Consider the following 15803-nt stretch of genomic DNA (forward strand, 5'->3'; position numbering starts at 1 on the left):
TGGCAATTAGCTTGGCATTAGCTCATCATAATCAGTACAACCTTTAAAAAATAATTTATGCACATCATGTGTCTATTATAATCTATGCAAGACACTGGATGCATGATTTGTCACCAGTACTTGAAAACATGTGAATAAAACAGTAAATAAATATATTATTACCACACAAACCATTTGCTGAAAATGGTTTATTGACGTGTGCCGGCTGTCAATCATGTAAACTCTGACACTCACTCGGAGCCATTCAGTGTTGTTGTTTATGTATGTAGCTGTAGCATTTGAAATGTCATTCAAATGGTGACATCTCACAAATTCTGGATATTTTTGTAAATTGAGTCGGAGTTTGAAAGTCAGGAATCATATTCTGACTGTAGGGAGCAGCCGCCCAGACTTGTGGCCATTGTGAACCCTGAATCTTAGGACCCCTTGCCAACCAACCAAGTCCCAGGTCCCTCTGAAAATGCTGATAGTGATGGAGGCAGACAAGTAGAGGGTGAAGTATGGCAGGTCTGCGTTAGCTGGAAGGCCGCCAGCCATTTCACACCTCCTGGCCCTGCTGTTGGCTTTGAGTCCCACTCTGGAGTGTAAAGCCTCTTGCCATCTCCCTCTGAGGCAGAGTGCTGTTTCTGACAGAGGAGCTGGTGGGAGAAAATAGTGGAGGAGACCCATCACTATGCCTTGGAGCTACAGTAGAAGAGAGAGCCAGAGGGCGGGGGAAGCTCACTAAATGGGTGACAACCACAATTAATGAAATGTAAACCTTCCTGGTGACAGTCCTTCTCATGGGAATAGTGAAGAACTCCCTAAGGGAATACTGGAGCACGGATCCTATGTTTTTTGCAACTCCCTTCTCCCAAGGCAGCTTCCTAGTTCTGATAAAATGCCTGCATTTTGTAAACAATGCTACTGCCAATATTAATGACCCCTACACAAAATAAGAAATGTACTTACCAGCCTGACATCAGCATTTGGTCAGGTCTTTGTGCCATACAAGGACCCATGCATTGACGAGCCCCTGATGTTATGGAAGGGTAGGCTGACGTTCTGTGAATATTTTCCCTCTGTCCAGTTCTTTGTTATGTTGTTGACAAATTTTGTCCAGGACAATATAGTCTACACAGAGTCCACCGCTGACATCCAACATTATGAGCGGCTTGGGATGTCCGGGTCCGTGACTATGTTGGCTCCTCATCTCGGGAAGGTTCACAAGTTTAAAGTGGAAAATTGGTACAGCTGGCCCACCCTCTTCCAGCATCTGCTCTCCAACCGCAGAGGGGCCTGTGACACAGTCTTGTCGAACAGAAAGGAGATGACGGCATTCGGAAGCAGGAATATACAGAGGAGGGAGGTGGAGATCAAGGAGAACAGTCAACAGCTGGCAATAAAGTGGCATGACAAACGAGATGTCCATGTCCTCTCTACTGTCCATACAACAAACATGTAGGCCACAGGGAAGGTGGACCACCTGACAGGAGAAGAAAAGATAAAACCAGACTGTGTGCTTGACTATAACTTCAAAATGTGGGCACTAGATAAGGCGGACATGATAAACAGTTTTGTGGAATGAGCTTGGTGGTATGAGAATATATTTTTCCATCTGATCGACACTGCTGTCCTCAATGGACACCTGTTCATCGAACATCTCATTCCAAAATTATGGCCATTAATATGGAGTTGGTCCCCTTTTGCTACTATAACAGCCTCCACTCATCTGGGAATGCATTCCACTAGACGTTGGAATATTGCTGCAGGGACTTGCTTCCATTCAGTCACAAGAGCATTAGTGAGGTCGGGCACTGATGTCGGGCGATTAGGCCTGGCTCGCAATTCATCACCAAAGGTGTCCGATGGGTTGACGTCAGTGCTCTGTGCAGTCCAGTCAAGTTCTTCCACACCAACCTCGACAAACCATTTCTGTATGGACCTCGCTTTGTGCATGGGGGCATCGTCATGCACAAACAGAAAAGGACTTTCACCAAACTGTTGCCACAAATTTGGAAGCACAGAATCTTCTAGAATGTCATTGTATGCTGTAGCGTTAAGATTTCCCTTCACTTTAACTACGGGGCATAGCCAGAAACATGAAAAACAGCCCCAGACCCTTATTCCTCCTCCACCAAATTTTACAGTTGGCCCTATGCATTGGGGCAGGTAGCAATATCCTGGCATCAGCCAAACCCAGATTTTGTCCATCGGTCTGCCAGATGGTGAAGCGTGATTCATCTCTCCAGAGAACTAATTTCCACTACGCAATGGTCTAATAGCGATGATCTTTACACCACTCCAGCCTACGCTTGGCATTGCGCATGGTGATATTATTCTTGTGTGCGGCTGCTCGGACATGGAAACTCCTTACATGAAGCTCCTGACAGACACTTATTGTGCTGATGTTTCTTCCAGACGTAGTTTGGATCTCGTTGGTGAGTGTTGCAATTGAGGACAGACGATTTTTACGCGCTTCAGTTCTCGGCGGTTCCGTTCTGTGAGCTTGTGTGGCCTACCAATTCACGCCTGAGCCATTGTTGCTCCTAGACATTTCCACTTCACAATAACAGCACTTACAGTTGACCAAGGCCACTCTAGCGAGTCAGATAATTGATGAACTAACTTGTTGGAAAGGTGGCTTCCTATGACAGTGCCACGTGGAATGTCACTGAGCTCTTCAGTAAGGCCATTCTACTGACAATGTTTGTCTATGGAGATTGCATGGCTGTGTGCTCGATTTTATACACCTGTCAGCAACGGTGTGGCTGAAATATCCAAATCCACTAATTCCTAATTTGAAGGGGTGTCCACATACTTTTGTATATATATTATAGTTCACAGCCAGCTAACAGGTGAGATAATTACTGTAAACATTTTATTTTTGTCATTGAACATACTGTTCATATACAAATCACATAGTTTCATTATGCAATTATATTGACAATATTTCACCAGCTTACCCACACCCTCATTCTCCCCACTAACTCATCCTCCCCACCCCCCTGCCTCTGCACAGAGAACCTCATGAGAGAGTTGCTGGAGGAGCACTACATCCCTCAGCATCCATACACTGGGAGCATGCTGCAGACAATCCCCTACGCCTCACTGCGCAGGATTTTCCCTCCGAAGTCCCTCAATCTGCTGCTCAAGGCAGTCGCACACAGAGGCACTGCAAGTTCCTCCAATCTATTAAGTCATCAATTTTTTCTCAGTTTTTGTTGTTCAACCACTACAAATACTTCAATAAAAGATCAAAGAAAAACATTACATATAGGCATAGATTATCTATTTTCTTGCTGTCGTGTCCTCCAGTAAAACTGTAAAGGAGTATATGTTCAAACAGTATGTTTTTTATCATACAAAAGCTGGCCGTGAATAAATCCGATGGTTCCCACTTTACGTTTTGCTAACTTGTTCTATCCAAGGCTTCTGGTTTGGGTAAGTTTTAATGGTCACAGTGGGAATAACATCTCCTATACTCTTCCTGGTGAACTTAGTCACTGTGTCCGTGTATACATTAATGTTATTCTTAGAGGCTACCGGGAACATTTCCCAGTCCGTGTGGTCAAAACAGTCTTGAAGCATGGATTCCTGCGTTAAATAGATCTTAGCATGGGTACTTCCTGTTTGAGTTTCTGCCTATAAGAAGGGAGGAGCAAAATGGAGTCATGATCTGATTTGCGAAGGGAGGGTGAGGGAGGGCCTTGTAGGCATGCCGGAAGGGGGAGTAGCAGTGGTCAAGTGTTTTTCCAGCGAGAGTACTACTGTACAGTCAATGTGTTGATAGAACAAATTTGCCTTGTTAATATCCCCAGCTACAATAAATGTGACCTCAGGATATGTAGTTTCCAGTTTACACAAAGTTCAGTGTAGTTCCTTGAGGGCCATCATGGTATTGGCTTATGGGGGAATATACACGGCTGTGACTATAACCGATAAGAATTATCTCGGGAGGTAATACGGTTGGCATTTGATTGTGAGGTATTCTAGGTCAGGTGAACAAAAGGACTTTCTGTACGTTATCACAATCACACCATGAGTAGTTAATCATGAAACATACACCACCGCCTTTCTTCTTCCCGGATAGTTCTTTATTCCTGTCTGCGCAATGTACTGAGAACCCAGCTGGCTGTATGGATGGGGACAGTATATCCGGAGAGAGCCATGAAACAGAGTATGTTGCAGTCCCTGATGTCTCTCTGGAAGGAGATCCTCGACCTTAGCTCATCTACTTTATTGTCCAGAGACTGAACATTAGCGAGTAATATACTCGGAATGGTGGCTGGTGTGCTATGAATACCTCTTCTCCGCAGGCGGCATCTTGGAGCAATCTCTGGGATAAGTTCAAATGCCATGGGGGGTATGAATAAAGGATCCAATTCGGGAAAGTTATATTCGTGGTCGTAATGCTGGTGAGTTAACATCGCTCTGATATCCCAAGTTATTTCCAGCTGTATGTAATAACACAAAAAAACATTCTGGGCTAATAATGTAAGAAATATCACACTAAAAAACTAAATACTGCCAAGTTGCTGCCATGTATGTCGGCGCCATCTTACTTTAAGGAATACCCAGAGATTGCTCTGACGAATGCAATATTGGCAGCCATACCATTATGCAATACTGTGTGTAGATAATGAAGCAAAGAATATGAGCTAACACCAGACGGTGGGAACATTCACCACAGCTTTAAGAGTTGCAGCCTAAAACATATGATAGTATGTTATGCATGAAGATGACTAAATGTATGCAGAAGATTAATTAATAGCTAATACATGAGGACTAGAATTAAGCAATCACTTCAATTGGCATACAATACAATAGCAAGAAGTAAGAATAGAGTAGCTATACAAGTGCACCAATCCAGACCAGTCTGCAAGTTAAGTTGAATGCATTTCTAGCTTAACCTCTAAAAGTGTAAGCCACCGGCGGTGGCTTAGACATAAAATATATATTTAAACTAGTTTTCCTTGGGAATGAAGATAAATTGTTTTCATTAAAAGCAATCACTTAAGCATGAAAACACAGAATCCTGCTCATTTCTCCATGAGCTTAACCTACACCACTTTTGGAACCCTGCCTCATGCCCACGAGGCAGCCCAGTTCCAAAACGAATGCAATCACTACTAAGCTAACATGTGGAACTGTTTTAAGATGGTCATACCATGGTTCATTTAGCTATTTGATTTAGATTTTTAGGATCTCTGTAGGTGTCATTTGTATAAAAGTGTTATTATTAGTTCATAAAATATAGAATTTGGCCTTTACTACTATAGCCCATAGAAACACATTGAATAACACATTCATAAATGACAAAGACAGTACAAAAAATATTCATTAAGGAATAAGGTTTTGACGTGTCTGTCCTTTATCTAGGAGATACAAGAAAGCTCAGATTTATTTTTTTACACATATTTAACCCCTTATTTTTATTGGCACAAAACTAAACAGCCATAGTCTGTCACGCCCTGGTCTTAGTATTCGGTGTTCTCTTTATTATTTTGGTTAGGCCAGGGTGTGACATGGGTGATTTATGTGGTGTGTTTTGTCTTGGGGTTTTGTAGTTTATGGGATTGTGTTTAGTTAAGTATTCTAGGTAAGTCTATGGTTGCCTGGAGTGGTTCTCAATCAGAGGCAGGTGTTTATCGTTGTCTCTGATTGGAAACCATATTTAGGCAGCCATATTCTTTAGGACTCTTGTGGGTGATTGTTCCTGTCTCTGTGTTTTGCACCAGTTAGGACTGTTTTCGGTTTTCCATGGTTTCTTATTTTGTATTATACATTGTTCAAGTTATCATCTTTATTAAAGATGTTTATAAATAACCACGCTGCATTCTGGTCCACCTCTCTTTCACCAGAAGAAAACCGTAACATGGTCAGAAACAATTTGTACAACATTTACACTAACTAATGTGACTGAGATTACCCTTAAAATGTAGACTTTTGCTGATAGGGCACCTTCCAGCGCGACACACAGTAATAGCTACTATCGATATTGATGCTGCACTGCTGCACTATCGATATTGATGCTGCACTGAACAAATGAACAGCCGCATAAAGACTGAAATACTATCGAATCACTGTGATAAGCACCATCTTCTGCTCATGATCAAAAAACATGAATAAACACTCACTGTATATTGACGCATAGGACTGTATAGCTATGTTCTCCTTGCATAGACCAGGGATGATTCTCCATGATGGAGGGTGTGTTCACAGAGCGCAGAGTCTCTGCACGAAAGCTGGTATTGGGAACAAAGTAAATGATGCGCTACTATCAAGACAAATTCTATTTAGCTAGCTAGTTTGTAGCCGGCTATTGACTGACAATAGTACAGCAGCAACATGGTTGATCCTCGCAATCAATGGCATCCCTGCAGCAGCTAAACATTGGAACATGAGCATATTTAACAATGCGGGTGAGGTTCAAACATAGCTAGCGAGCATTTGCAACGACAATGTATAGCAAAAACAAAGAAAACAGCAGCATAGCAAGAAATGGCTTTTTACAGCAGCAGCACTGTCAATGAAGAAATAAGATGCAAACATATACTAGTAGTAGCAGCAAGTGGAAGCAGAATATGTGAGCAGAACCGGTCAGCTTAAATAGACTGCCAAATAAGCTAAGCATGATTGTTACTAGCATCTAATTGATACAATCTAAGTTTGTCCTTCCTCCGATAGTCGATAAACCAGAGAGGGTGTAAGACACCGGAACTGCAGACGGACTCAGGGTCAGGTCAGGCAGAGGTCGGTAATCCAGAGTAGTGGGGCAGAGGTACAGGACGACAGGTAGGCCTGGCAGGCAGAACGGTCAGAAAGGTCAGAAACTAGAAAACAGAAGCAAGAAACAGATGGGAGCAGGGAAATAAAACGCTGGTAGGTTCTAGGAACAAAATGAACTGGCAACAGACAAACAGAGAACACAAGTATAAATACACAGGGAATAATGTGGAAGATGGGCGACACCTGGAGGGGAGTGGATACAAGCACAAAGACAGGTGAAACAGATCAGGGCGTGACAGTGGCACTACATTATGTAGAGAGAGCTCAACAACCTAATGCTCTCATGTTTTCCAGTCCGCAGTGCTGTAAATGAATCATATAAAATTATTTCAGGGATTACTTTGTTGCACTGATAATACGTCTGAATGATGTATACAACAAACAGATGGTCATATTATCAACAAACTGTTGATAAGCAACTACTTGCTAAGATTAGGGTTAGGGTTAGGTTTAGAATAAGGGTTAGTGTATTGGTTTAAGGTTAGGGTTAGGGTTAGAGTTAGTTTAAATGGTACTGATAGTCTGTAGAACATCTACAGATTGAATATCCAAATAAAGTAAAGATTACTGTAAAGCTGTTTACTGACAAATAATTGCAGGAATAAAATGCCATTTCAACAAGGTGAGAGTTTTTTACTATAGATAACTTTTTTTCTGAAACCTATTTGTTCTTCTTCATTTGTCACAAGAAAATAATTCTACAATACACCTCTTTGTATTGTGTCGGAAAACCATATATCTCTATTCAGATCAAATTGAAAAAGTTAACTAACGAGCCATGAGATTTTGAATTGGACCCAGCTCTCTGAGCCAAACCATGCCATGATGTATGGGAGACTCCAGCAGAAAATCAATATGCTCACCACAATCCACGATTGACTTAACAGCACATGCCAACCACCAAGGAGGGAAGATGAAACAGATTGTGGGCATGGTTTGTTATAGACATGCCATGCTGATATGGTCTCTGAGGCATGCGTCTCGCTTCAGTAAATCCCCTTGCCTGCAGGAAGCATCTCTCTGATTGGATTGGAATATTTTGTTTTTTCAGTGCTGTCAGCCTCCATCCACCTTGTGTGAGACCGGTGGCACCTGCCACGACATAGTATGTTTTATCCCAAATCTTGTGTGTCCTTTAATGTACAGTGAATAACTAGATTGGGGTTCTGATGCAGTGAGAACAATGGGAATTTGTTTATATTGCTTATTATGTATTGGTATTTGTTCAAATGGGTCAATAGAATAACAGCATTCAAGAAAACTGGGAAGCAAATGAAACAAACATATTGTACGATGAGGTGAAGGGTAGGCCATAGTATATTTCCTTTGTTGTCATCACTTAATTTACAGGCCTTGTTCTTATCACTATTTTTTAAGCTGAAATAAAAAAAAAATTAAACAATTGCCGAAGTCTTCACCATGTTTGGATTCCTTTACTTTGTGTCAGATACCTCTTTAGCTATGAACTTTTCTTAGGTCCATTTTACAAATGTTTATTTGCAAAGCCATTTTGTAATAAGAATGCTTGATATTTAGATTTCTTAACCTTGAAAGCAGTTTATGAACTAGGCGAGACTGCAATTCATATACTAGCTGTGTCCAGCAAAAGCTACTACCATTTTAACTCTAACTCTAGTCTCCCATCTAACATTTTATGCCCTCATCAGGCTAGTGACCTGGTGTAGCATAGGGCGTTATTGCTGAGGTCAAAATGTTGTTCATGATAATTGATTGTTGGCCGTATGTGGGTGTTATTAATTTCTATCCTTTGGGTTACCAATGGAGCTTCAGGAAAAGAGAAAAGTTGGTTACATATTCTATTATTATATGTTAATTGGATGAACTATTTGAGTATCAGGTATAGTTTGATAGTCACTTTTTTCTCAATTATTTCTCTACACAAGATACACAAATGGTTGGATCCCAGACGAGCCCCCATGGCTGGTCGGTGAACACTGGTCGCTGCAAATGCCCCTGGCCTTCTAAGTAAAAATATTGATATCATGCAACTTTTGAATGCTAGGAAATCATGCAAAAAGCCTCAACATCTGAGTTTGAACATTGGAGAGTGAAGATTTTGTGAATTTGTGAATTTCATGATCAGCTGAGGAGTTTTTGTTTTCTTGGGATGTTGACATACAGTATCTTACCTCTGGTTTGTATGTATCATAAGGGAGTGACCCTTAGGAATGACCCTGTCCTGGTAACCAGTAACACAACACGCTTAATCAAAGAAAATCAATATCTGTGGTCCTGAGACCACAGCTTGTCAAATAAAATGACAGTTGGTGCCATCTCTATGTGTCCGCTGGTGTTGCTGACAGTCTGAATCTTTCGCTCAGAGCATGGGATGTCAGGAATGGTAAAATAACTTGGAGCTCATCCAGAATTCCTGAACAACTTTAGATACATTTTAAGTCACCATTTTTTCTGTTTTTCTTTAACCTCACAGTGATTTATTAATGCAAAACCAATCTGTCAAGAATTGCAACATCAATCACATAAAACATTTGAGTCTTTTGAATGTTTTGTATGACCATTTTATCATGAGCTATATTTTGGAATAACTGCTTATGAGGCATACTATGGCTAAAAATAAATAGGGGCTCAATTTAAAATGTCACAATGGGTTGCGAAAAGGGGTTTGTTAACTGGATGTAATAATGGTGAGAGTATACTCTGTATTTTGGTCTTAACCTGTGATTTGATGTTGACATCCCCTCTGGATAAACCCTGATGTTGCTGCGCTGGAAAAGTCCTTCCTTCCCTCCGCCTTTGATTAAAGAGACATGCATGAATGATCAGCCACAGCTGGCATCAGGCTGCATTTGTGAAGCTCTGTTATCCCAAACCCTGATTTTACTTTTTGTCTGCATAGCTCTGTTTCCCTCCCTGGGCTATAGCATTATTCTGATGTCCATGGATGGCTACTGACACGGAAAACGCCCACATCAGGAGACAGAATTTCATGCCTTCATACACTCTTGGGTGAGAATATCCTTTTGCTGCAAGGGGAGCCCTGTGAATGTTATGGTTATGGTAGAGAGAAGAGACTATCGTATAGGTACAATTCACAATACAATGTCTTCAAATTCAGGGGCGTATGTAGGATTTTTTTAATTTGGTGGGGCAGAGGGGGGTCCGAGCACCATGGGAAATCAGCAAATTGTATCACAAATGGCGTTGAAAATTTGCTTGAACTACGATGCATTGTATTGAAAGACTGTTTCAACTGTTCATTTGTATTTGTCCCTAATCTATTAAAAAAATCTATTTTAAAATTAACACAGGAAAAATACTGAAGTTAGATACTGTAAATGTTAAATTAAGTGGTAACTCACTGGCATTGAAAAATTATCAACGTTTGAAAGCAGTAATGATGAGATGTAATGATAGTCCTACTGTGCCTTCCTTCTTTTAATCACTGATCTGATTCTGACTTGGTTAGACTGGTGAAAGCAATGAGGTGGGAACCTGGAAACCAATATTCATGGTTCTAGGTTAGGCCAATGCAGTTTCTGTGGGTGCATTCATAAATTGACATTTATCTGTGGGTGCTAACAAAAGCTAGCTAGCAAGCTGCTGTAGAAAGTAGTGCTAATGCTTACATTAATATGAGTTTTCATGAGGCAGCAGTTCTTCTGCCACAAGTTATTGCAGTAACCACCTGAGTCAGCTGCTGTGCTCAGCTGAGCCCAACGATCACGGAGAAAAATGCTGATCTACGGACTGATTTCTGATAACAGCTGATTAGCTACCTAGCTATGATCAAGTCCCTGCACTGGTGACCAATGTCGTCCTTGCACAGAATTTATGCAGGAGATAGCCACTGGTTTCTTAAAAATGTTTCACTATTCGCAAACTATTAAATTACTGTCACAACGTTTGTAATAATTTAACTAGCTATTTATCTGCCTATTCCACGGAGAGTCATACGAGAGTGCAGTGATATAAAAAACGAGTAACTATGTTTACATTGTTTTGAATGGCGGATGCTCAGTATACAATTTTAATATAAGTTCCACATCCTACAAGAAAAATCAGTTGAGGGACGGGCGTCGTGGAGGAGTGACGCCATCTGACATGAGACATGGCATTATATGGGGAACATTTCAAACAAATCAAAGTTTATCGGTCACATACACAGTTTTGCAGATGTTATCGCAGGTGCAGCGAAATACAGTGCCTTGCGAAAGTATTCGGCCCCCTTGAACTTTGCGACCTTTTGCCACATTTCAGGCTTCAAACATAAAGATATAAAACTGTATTTTTTTGTGAAGAATCAACAACAAGTGGGACACAATCATAAAGTGGAACGACATTTATTGGATATTTCAAACTTTTTTAACAAATCAAAAACTGAAAAATTTGCAGTGCAAAATTATTCAGCCCCCTTAAGTTAATACTTTGTAGCGCCACCTTTTGCTGCGATTACAGCTGTAAGTCGCTTGGGGTATGTCTCTATCAGTTTTGCACATCGAGAGACTGACATTTTTTCCCATTCCTCCTTGCAAAACAGCTCGAGCTCAGTGAGGTTGGATGGAGAGCATTTGTGAACAGCAGTTTTCAGTTCTTTCCACAGATTCTCGATTGAATTCAGGTCTGGACTTTGACTTGGCCATTCTAACACCTGGATATGTTTATTTTTGAACCATTCCATTGTAGATTTTGCTTTATGTTTTTGATCATTGTCTTGTTGGAAGACAAATCTCCGTCCCAGTCTCAGGTCTTTTGCAGACTCCATCAGGTTTTCTTCCAGAATGGTCCTGTATTTGGCTCCATCCATCTTCCCATCAATTTTAACCATCTTCCCTGTCCCTGCTGAAGAAAAGCAGGCCCAAACCATGATGCTGCCACCACCATGTTTGACAGTGGGGATGGTGTGTTCAGGGTGATGCGCTGTGTTGCTTTTACGCCAAACATAACGTTTTGCATTGTTGCCAAAAAGTTCAATTTTGGTTTCATCTGACCAGAGCACCTTCTTCCACATGTTTGGTGTGTCTCCCAGGTGGCTTGTTTGGTGTGGTCCTCAATCAGAGGCAGCTTACTATCGTTGTCTCTGATTGAGAACCATACTTAGGTAGCTTTTCCCACATGGGTTTTGTGGGTAGTTGTTTTCTGTTTTGTGTCTTTCTGCACCAGACAGAACTGTTTCGGTTTTCGTTGATTCTCTTTGTTATTTTTGTTATTTCAGTTTTTAGTTAAAATAAAGTGGTGATCCTAAGACAGGGAATTGACCTAAGACAGATCATTTTTACTCTGATTAAATGTCAGTAATTGTGAAAAACGGAGTTTAATTAAATGTATTTGGCTAAGGCGTATGTAAACTTCCAACTTCAACTGTACATTTCGGTTGTTTTACTCTAGGATGCCCACAGGAAGTCTGAAGGTCCCCTTTACCTGCTGAAAAAATGAATGGAAGTATATAGGGAGACTGTTTAGTGTAAAAACTAAGGGTTTAAATACATGTAAAATCAACAAATCAAATTGTTTTCTGATTTACATTTCAAAAGACTCTCTTATCCAGAGCAATTTACAGTAGTGAGTGCATACTTTTTCATTCGCACTGGTGCCCCATGGGAATTAAACTCACAACTCTGATGTTGGAAGTGCCATGCTCTACCAACTGAGCCGCACAGGACCTGATCTGTTGTGAATCTGTTATTACATTTGTATGGGCTAATAGCAGTAAGGCCAAAATGTTTTTTTTTTCATCAAATATGTTTTTTGATACTTCAAAGGGGTCTTATTCTCAAACTCAAATAGCTACATGATCCTTGGCATGACCTTCCTACAACAACTCCAGATAGTTTAGTACACACACACACACACACACACACACACACATATACACACACACACACACACACCTTAGACAGGGCTTAGACTGTAATGAGTTCATGGAAGTAAATCAGGGGAAAACAATATCCCCACATTAAAATAGCCTACAATGCCACAATGTTCTGCATATGGATGAAGCCAGCACCAATTCAAGGGATGTGGGAGGACATTTCATACAGCGTGTAAGTATTGAAATTATTAATGTAGAAAATGTTTTGTGAGAGACTGCACTTGACAGCTTGTGGTAATGTGTAACCATAGCAACATATGTAAGACAATGTCTGTGTATGCTGGCTAGCTTACAAAACAATAAGATAACCAACACATTGTTGATGTTCAGCATGGATGAATTGGTGATACATGTGTACAATTTAACTGCTGTTCTTAATGTATTTCCTAAAAATCCCTTCAAAAACTGGTGAACAATTTTTTTTTATTGTTAATGTTAGTAGCCAGCCTAGTACTACATGACATTATGTATACAAAAAGGCCACCAGTGAACCCAGTTTCTTTTTTTTACAGTCTATGAATGAACCGGTTCCTAGGTTTATTGTAGTGAGTCATATATTGATCTCAACTCTATTGTCATTTATTTTTGTTGGCTTCATTGGGGAGTAACTGTACATCAGATAGATTTTAAATTAGTCAAAAATATTGAACAAATATTATTATGGGATCATGCATTAACTTCTCCAGCTTTGCATTAGCTATAGTAATCGACATTGTGTTGCTTTGTAGTGTATAAAGATGAGATGACATGTACAGGTTTTGGAAGATACATTTTTCTTTTTTTTACAGACACTGTAATACATACCTTTTTTTTAAAACATTGCATAGTATTGTATGAACTGAACAGAATAATTTATCAATAAAAATAGAAAATATAAAAACATTTAGGATTTGTTTAATAGAGTTATTATGTTTGTCGTGGTCATTTCCTGTATTACTAAACATTGAGAGAGCAAACCACACACAAGTCAGAGTTATATTATAAAGTCCATCTTTAATTATATATGAGCTTCACCATAGCCCTGTGACTCTCAGATCAATTCAGTGTCTATAAATGAATTCTCTGAGAGTGCTTACAAAACAATTCTTAGTATCATTTATAGCCAAAACACACCCCTCTCAACTCACATGACGAATAACAGATCTTAGGAACATTACAAAGGAAGACTTTTACTTGAGAGAGGAGTATCCCATAGCCAGACAGCATTAGCTATAAATTATTGTTCACTTTGCTCTCTTAGACGAGGTTCTACTTCTCATTTTTTGTACTTTATATTACCAAACCATTACCTCATCCAATGGCATATATCAATTGTCAATTCTAGATACACCCATCTCAAATACAACTCCACATGGACAAGCTCACGGAGAGTAGTGAGCCTCTAGGTCATATACTAAATCAAGATAAGTTTCGACATCAGAGGGGACATACAATGGTTCCAGACACTGCCATACTCCTCCTCCCAATATGGGAAAAGGAGGGAGTGACTAGTGTACAGACATTGTGGAGCCCTTCACATGGTTTAACAGATACCCTCACATATGAAGACAATCCTGACCCCTCCCCTCTCTGGGCCCCAAGTGACTTTTCCCTGGAGAAGAGAGAGGAAAATGCAAATGCCAACAGTATTATCCAAAAAAAGACATTCTAATGCCAAATATCTCACAAAAGCATTATTATGTAAATAAAACATCTTATTTATCAACGTTACCTGACTAATTCTGATTCTGCTACGACATGTTGCAGTTCCCACTACAACAAATAAATACCTACATGCATGTATTTTTGTCCTTGAAACATTGCATTGCAAGACTCTAAATGACCATTAATTCCTGTGGAGTCATGTCCTTATGATGAGTATCATAACGGAGGACGGTGACTTTGGAACAGTGCCCCGTCAGTCATCGAGTGAACTGTAACTCTACAGACACAGACAGAGACAAAGACAGAGACAAACAGGTGGACGGACTAACGGATGGACATAGAGAGAGACGGGTGGACGGACTAACGGATGGACATAGAGACAGACGCGTGGACGGACTAACGGATGGACATAGAGACAGACGGGTGAACGGACTAACAGATGGACATAGAGACAAATGGACATAGAAACCAACAGACGTAGGCAGAGAAAGAAAGGATGAGAGGGTTTGAGGGGGAGTGTGCCTATCTGTCTGTCTGTCTGTCTGTCTGTCTGTCTGTCTGTCTGTCTGTCTGTCCAAGGCCACATTCCAGCAGAGTAATCCCACTGACAAAGCCTGGTGACAGGGCCAGGAACTGACCTAGGGTCTGTCCATCAGCATCTGATCGCTCTGATATCACCGACATGGGGAGTGTAACCTATACTCTCATATTCACAGACACACAGGCACGTACATACTAAACGCATGCAGGAACATACAGTGCCTTGCGAAAGTATTCGGCCCCCTTGAACTTTGCGACCTTTTGCCACATTTCAGGATTCAAACATAAAGATATAAAACTGTATTTTTTTGTGAAGAATCAACAACAAGTGGGACACAATCATGAAGTGGAACGACATTTATTGGATATTTCAAACTTTTTTTAACAAATCAAAAACTGAAAAATTGGGCGTGCAAAATTATTCAGCCCCTTTACTTTCAGTGCAGCAAACTCTCTCCAGAAGTTCAGTGAGGATCTCTGAATTATCCAATGTTGACCTAAATTACTAATGATGATAAATACAATCCACCTGTGTGTAATCAAGTCTCCGTATAAATGCACCTGCACTGTGATAGTCTCAGAGGGCCGTTAAAAGCGCAGAGAGAAGAACAAGAGAAGAACAAGGAACACACCAGGCAGGTCCGAGATACTGTTGTGAAGAAGTTTAAAGCCGGATTTGGATACAAAAAGATTTCCCAAGCTTTAAACATCCCAAGGAGCACTGTGCAAGCGATAATATTGAAATGGAAGGAGTATCAGACCACTGCAAATCTACCAAGACCTGGCCGTCCCTCTAAACTTTCAGCTCATACAAGGAGAAGACTGATCAGAGATGCACACACAGTGGGGCAAAAAAAGTATTTAGTCAGCCACCAATTGTGCAAGTTTTCCCACTTAAAAAGATGAGAGAGGCCTGTAATTTTCCTCATAGGTACACTTCAACTATGACAGACAAAATGAGAAAAAAATATCCAGAAAATTACATTGTAGGATTTTT

Source organism: Oncorhynchus mykiss, chromosome 7 (genome assembly GCF_013265735.2).
Source record: "Oncorhynchus mykiss isolate Arlee chromosome 7, USDA_OmykA_1.1, whole genome shotgun sequence".
NCBI classification, from domain to species: domain Eukaryota; kingdom Metazoa; phylum Chordata; class Actinopteri; order Salmoniformes; family Salmonidae; genus Oncorhynchus; species Oncorhynchus mykiss.